This window comes from Nerophis ophidion, linkage group LG01 (genome assembly GCF_033978795.1).
Source record: "Nerophis ophidion isolate RoL-2023_Sa linkage group LG01, RoL_Noph_v1.0, whole genome shotgun sequence".
NCBI classification, from domain to species: Eukaryota; Metazoa; Chordata; class Actinopteri; order Syngnathiformes; family Syngnathidae; genus Nerophis; species Nerophis ophidion.
The window spans coordinates 86,804,236-86,810,101 of record NC_084611.1 but is presented as its reverse complement, the minus strand read 5'-3'; positions in this window follow the sequence as shown (position 1 = coordinate 86,810,101).

The following is a 5,866-nucleotide window of genomic DNA, read 5'->3' as shown; positions in this document are numbered from 1 at the left end:
TATATATATATATATATATATATATATATATATATATATATATATATATATATATATATATATATATATATATATATATATATATATATATATATATACATACATACATGGATTATCCAGAGAATAGTGCTCGATACCGTGGTAGAGCGCAATATGTATGTGAGGGAAAAATCACAAGACTACTACATCTCTACAGAACTGTTTCATGAGGGGTTCCCTCAATCATCAGGAGATTTCCTGATGATTGAGGGAACCCCTCATGAAACAGTTCTGTAGAGATGAAGTAGTCTTGTGATTTTTCCCACACCTACATATATATATATAAAATTTAATATAATACAAATATTTTAATGTAATATATAATACAGTTTAATGTATATGAATGTAATAAATGTGATTGAATATTTTGTTTGTATATTTAATGGCATATTTAAATCGGCTGTAATGACAGCATGACTCAGCAGTTTGACGCCATGGCAGGGCCCCTTGATCTCCCCCTAGTGGTAGAAAAAAGTTGGTCCAAGTTACCTTGACTCGCTAATGAAGTGTCCGGCGAGTGAGTTTGTTTTCTTATTCCGGGCCCCCGCTCACAAGGTCATCTCTAGGCCTTGTTTCCGGGGACACGTCTAATTGGCCCGTTCGACTTCGGTCCCCAGGCAGCTTTGAATTATATATTCCACTCCAGCACCCAAAATAAAATCAAAATAAGTCCTTTTCTGCAGACTGCGGCAGGCGGGGGAAAAGGTCTTAAATGTTGCAAAAATGCAGAAAGTCCACAACATAACCCGCGTCTTGCCTTCCCGTGTGGCGCCTCGTTAGGACTTCATTGTTTGCTGTGTCCAGTCAAAGCAGGCGTGTCTGAAGCCGGGGAACAAAGGGGCCACTTTCACACTTTCACACCTGGAGACTTTTGCTTACGTATTTCAAGACATGAATAAACGTTACGGCTGTTATCATATCGCAGTGTTTTTCAACCACTGTGCCGCATATTGTCTGGTGTGCCAAGGGAAATTATGCAACTTCACCTAATTGGTCCCCAAAAAAAATCCATCCATCTTCTTCTGCTTATCCGAGGTCGGGTCGCGGGGGCTGCAGCCTAAGCAGGGAACTCCACACTTCCCTCTCCCCTCCCACTTCGTCCAGCTCCTCACAGGGGATCCCGAGGCGTTCCCATTCCCAAAAATATTTTTTTACAAATCAATAATTATAATAATGTACGGTGTTTTTCAACCTTTTTTTTTTTTGGTATGTAAAAGGTATGCAATGCGTAAACCGAAAATGAACAAAAGGCAAGTCCCGCTAGGAAAAGGCACTGAAGCATAGGGAATGGCTTTGCAAAAAAAAAAAAAAAAAAAGTAAAACTGAACTGGCTACAAAATAAACAAAAACAGAATGCTGGACAACAGCAAAAACTTACAGCGTGTGGCGCAAAGATGGCGTCCACTTAGCACCTCCTTACATGATATGACAATCAACAATGTCCCCGCAAAGAAGGACAGCGTACGCACAACTTCAATGGTCTTGATTGCGAAAACAAAGCAGGTGCGGGGAACAGAACTCAAAAGGAAGGCGTAAAGCAGAACTCCAAACAGGAAGGGTCACCAAAATAACAGCGCAAGACAGGAACTAAAGCACCACACGCAGGAAACAACAACAAACTCAAAATAAGGCACGACAACATGGTGGAATTTCTTTTTTTAACCGTTTCCGCTGCTGGTGGTGTGCCTCTGTATTTTCCGGCTCAAAAAATAGTTGAAAAACACTTACGTATTGCATAGAAAATGGCTTGTTTTGATTCATGACGAAGGTGTCGAACGTACGGCCCAAGGGTCCTGAACGGGTTTTATCCGGCCCGCGGGATGATTTTTGGTAAGTATAAAAATGAGCAGAAATTTTTAGAATGAAAGGAACTACTCTTCCAAATGTGTCCACTAGATGTCGCAATAGCAATTCTTTGTATCCCATGGCTTCAGAGGGGGGCGGCGCTATGTGCCCAGGTTAAGATATAGCAGTGTTTTTTCAACCTTTTTTGTACATTTTTTTGATTGAAAAAATCCCAAGGCGCACCACCAGCAGAAAACATTTTAAAAAATGATACTCGGTAGCCGATATTGACAGTGAAAAGTTCTTGGATGTAACTTTAAAGCATAACCAAGCATGCATCAGTATAGCTCTTGTCTCAAAGTAGGTGTACTGTCACAACCTGTCACATCACACATTTTTGCTGTTTTCCTGTGTGTAGTGTTTTAGTTCTTGTCTTGCGCTCCTACTTTAATGGCTTTTTCTCTTTTTACTGTATTTTCCTGTAGCAGTTTCATGTCTTCCTTTGAGCGATATTTGTTTACTACTTTGTTTTAGCAGTTGTTTTTATCCGTCTTTGTGGGGACATTGTTGAGGTTCGGATGTGCATTGTGGACTAAGTAAGTCTTTGCTGTCGTCCAGCATTCTGTTTTTGTTTACTTTGTAGCCAGCTTAGTTTTAGTTTCGTTCTGCATAACCTTCCCTAAGCTTTAATGTCTTTTCTTAGGGGCACTTAAATTGTGTTTATTTTTGTTTTAAGCATTAGATATTTTTTTACCTTCGCCCTGCCTCCCGCTGTTTCCGACATCTACAAAGTAATTAGCCACCTACTGATATGGAAGAGTATTACACGGTTAGTCTGCCGAGCTTTAGACAGCACCGACACTCTACAACAACCTATAATTTGCGGACTATAATTTTAAGCATTAAAAAATGAAACTCAGTAGCCGATATTGACAGTAAAAAGTCGTTTTTGCAATGGTTGGATATGACTTTAAAGCATAACCAAGCATGCATCAGTATAGCTCTTGTCTCAAAGTAGGTGTACTGTCACCAGCTGTCACATCACACCCTGACTTATTTGGACATTTTTGCTGTTTTCCAGTGTGTAGTGTTGTAGTTCTTGTCTTCCATTCCTATTTTGGTGGCTTTTTCCTCTCTTTTCGGTATTTTCCTGTAGCAGTTTCGTGTCTTCCTTTGAGCGATATTTCCCGCACCTACTTTGTTTTAGCATTTGTTTTTATCCGTTTTTATTGTTGATTGCTATGTGATGTTCGGATGTGCATTGTGGACTAAGTAAGTCTTTGCTGTCGTCCTGTCACATCACACATTTTTGCTGTTTTCCCGTGTGTAGTGTTTTAGTTCTTGTCTTCCATTCCTATTTTGGTGGCTTTTTCTCTCTTTTCGGTATTTTCCTGTAGCAGTTTCGTGTCTTCCTTTGAGCGATATTTCCCGCATCTACTTTGTTTTAGCAGTTTTTTTTTATCCGTCTTTGTGGGGACATTGTTGATTGCCATGTGATGTTTGGATGTGCATTGTGGACAAAGTAAGTCTTTGCTGTCGTCCAGCATTCTGTTTTTGTTGACTTTGTAGCCAGTTTAGTTTTAGTTTCGTTCTGCATAACCTTCCCTAAGCTTTAATGTCTTTTCTTAGAGGCACTTAAATTTTGTTTATTTTTGGTTTAAGCATTAGATACTTTTTTACCTTCGCTCTGCCTCCCGCTCTTTCCGACTTCTACAAAGTAATTAGCCACCTACTGATATGGAAGAGTATTACACGGTTACTCTGCCAAGCTTTAGACAGCACCGACATTCTACAACAACCTATAATTTACGGACTATAATTTTAAACATTAAAAAATGAAACTCAGTAGCCGATATTGACAGTAAAAAGTCGTTTTCGCAATTGTTGGATATGACTTTAAAGCATAACCAAGCATGCATCAGTATAGCTCTTGTCTCAAAGTAGGTGTACTGTCACCAGCTGTCACATCACACCCTGACTTATTTGGACATTTTTGCTGTTTTCCTGTGTGTAGTGTTTTAGTTCTTGTCTTCCATTCATATTTTGGTGGCTTTTTCTCTCTTTTTGGTATTTTCCTGTAGCAGTTTCGTGTCTTCCTTTGAGCGATATTTCCCGCATCTACTTTGTTTTAGCAGTTTTTTTTTATCCGTCTTTGTGGGGACATTGTTGATTGCCATGTGATGTTTGGATGTGCATTGTGGACAAAGTAAGTCTTTGCTGTCGTCCAGCATTCTGTTTTTGTTGACTTTGTGGGCAGTTTAGTTTTAGTTTCGTTCTGCATAACCTTCCCTAAGCTTTAATGTCTTTTCTTAGAGGCACTTACATTTTGTTTATTTTTGGTTTAAGCATTAGATACTTTTTTTACCTTCGCCCTGCCTCCCGCTGTTTCCGACATCTACAAAGTAATTAGCCACCTACTGATATGGAAGAGTATTACGCGGTTACTCTGCCGAGCTTTAGACAGCACCGGCACTCTACAACAACCTATAATTTGCGGACTATAATTTTAAGCATTAAAAAATGAAACTCAGTAGCCGATATTGACAGTAAAAAGTCGTTTTCGCAATGGTTGGATATGACTTTAAAGCATAACCAAGCATGCATCAGTATAGCTCTTGTCTCAAAGTAGGTGTACTGTCACCAGCTGTCACATCACACCCTGACTTATTTGGACATTTTTGCTGTTTTCCAGTGTGTAGTGTTTTAGTTCTTGTCTTCCATTCCTATTTTGGTGGCTTTTTCCTCTCTTTTCGGTATTTTCCTGTAGCAGTTTCGTGTCTTCCTTTGAGCGATATTTCCCGCATCTACTTTGTTTTAGCAGTTTTTTTTATCCGTCTTTGTGGGGACATTGTTGATGTTCGGATGTGCATTGTGGACAAAGTAAGTCTTTGCTGTCGTCCAGCATTCTGTTTTTGTTGACTTTGTAGCCAGTTTAGTTTTAGTTTCGTTCTGCAGAGCCTTCCCTAAGCTTTAATGTCTTTTCTTAGGGGAACTTAAATTGTGTTTATTTTGGTTTAAGCATTAGATACTTTTTTTACCTTCGCCCTGCCTCCCGTTGTTTCCGACATCTACAAAGTAATTAGCCACCTACTGATATGGAAGAGTATTACACGGTTACTCTGCCGAGCTTTAGACAGCACCGACATTCTACAACAACCTATAATTTGCGGACTATAATTTTAAACATTAAAAAATGAAACTCAGTAGCCGATATTGACAGTAAAAAGTCGTTTTCGCAATGGTTGGATATGACTTTAAAGCATAACCAAGCATGCATCAGTATAGCTCTTGTCTCAAAGTAGGTGTACTGTCACCAGCTGTCACATCACACCCTGACTTATTTGGACATTTTTGCTGTTTTCATGTGTGTAGTGTTTTAGTTCTCGTCTTCCATTCTTATTTTGGTGGCTTTTTCCTCTCTTTTCGGTATTTTCCTGTAGCAGTTTCGTGTCTTCCTTTGAGTGATATTTCCCGCATCTACTTTGTTTTAGCAGTTGTTTTTATCCATCTTTGTGGGTAGATTGTTGATGTTCGGATGTGCATTGTGGACGCTGTCTTTGCTCCACAGTAAGTTTTTGCTGTCGTCCAGCATTCTGTTTTTGTTGACTTTTAAGCCAGTTTAGTTTTAGTTTCGTTCTGCATAACCGTCCCTAAGCTTTAATACCTTTTCTTAGGGGCACTCACGTTTTGTTTATTTTTGGTTTAAGCATTAGATACCTTTTTACCTTCACCCTGCCTTCCGCTGTTTCCGAGATCTACAAATCAATTAGCTACCTACTGGTATGAGCTGAGCTGCAACCTTATCGTGGTAGAGGAGTTTGCGTGTCCCAATGATCCTAGGAGCTATGTTGTCCGGGGGCATAAAGCCCCCTGGTAGGGTCTCCCAAGGCAAACAGGTTCTAGGTGAGGGATCAGACAAAGAGCAGCTCGAAGACCTTTATGAAGAAGAAACATCATGGACCCAGATTTCCCTCGCCCGGACGCGGGTCACCGGGGCCCCCCTCTGAAGCCAGGCCCGGAGGTGGGGCACGATGGCGAGCGC